Source organism: Zingiber officinale, chromosome 6A, assembly GCF_018446385.1.
Source record: "Zingiber officinale cultivar Zhangliang chromosome 6A, Zo_v1.1, whole genome shotgun sequence".
In the NCBI taxonomy this organism is placed as follows: Eukaryota; Viridiplantae; Streptophyta; class Magnoliopsida; order Zingiberales; family Zingiberaceae; genus Zingiber; species Zingiber officinale.
Window position 1 is genome coordinate 77,642,291 of NC_055997.1, and position 988 is coordinate 77,643,278.

Sequence of the window (988 nt, forward strand, 5' to 3'; positions counted from 1 at the left end):
GACCCCCACTAACCTTTGTGGAAAAGGAACCCTTAGTGAAGGTCTTGGGAAAGGTACTTCTAATTTCCCATATTCCCTTTTAGTTTGTCGAGGAGATCCAACTTGCTTATCTAGTGTTGGTATGATCAATCATTGAGGGAAAGGTACTTGTGGCATTTGTGAACCTCCTGGAATAATGGAACTGAGTTCATGTGGTCTTCTATTGTTCTTCTCCTCAATTCTAAACATGTCCTTCTTCATAAGTTCTTCATAATTTTTTTCAATTCTCAACCCAACATCATCACACTTTTCACTAGATATTGTCTGCGAAGGAGGGGGATCTTCTTTAAACCAATTTGAAACAATACTTTCAATCTTTGCCCCTAAATGTTTGAACTCCCCGTTCTGCGACTTGTGATTTTCAAAACTGATAGATGGTTGAGTTACAATTTGTTTGACAGGCTCTATAGCATTTATGTCTTGCACTCCTTGAATGTTTGAGGGAGATTTCATTCAACTTATATTCGACCATTCTTGGAGGTTCAATGTCACTTAATCAATTAATATATATGCTTCATCTACACTTTTGTCCATAAAAGAACCTCCAGCTGTTGAATCCAATAAATTCTTATCTGAGAAAGAAATTCCCCCATAGAATATGTGCAAAATCAACCATTTTTTAAAACCATGATAAGGACACTGTCTTTGAAGACTCTTAAATCTATCCCATGCTTCAAATAATGATTCTCTGTATGCCTGAGCAAAATTTGTTATGCAATTCCTCATATATACTGTTCTGCTTGGAGGGAAAAAATGATTCAGAAATTGCTTCTCCAATTGTTCCCAACTTGTGATGCTTTGAGGATGGAGAGAATATAACCAAATCCTTGCTTTATCCTTGATACTAAAAGGAAATGACATCAATCAAACTGCATCTACTGACACTCCTTCACATTTCACCATATCACAAATCTCTAAAAATGTTTCAAGATGCAGATAATGACTTTCT

General features: G+C 36.0%; 1 non-coding gene across 1 annotated transcript; it reads left to right on the forward strand.

Annotated features, from left to right (window-relative positions):
- The first annotated feature begins 661 nt into the window (after nt 1-661).
- On the forward strand, nt 662-767 carry LOC121998881. The gene has a single exon (XR_006116669.1). It is a non-coding gene; the product is annotated as a small nucleolar RNA R71 (small nucleolar RNA).
- Nucleotides 768-988: the final 221 nt, after the last annotated feature.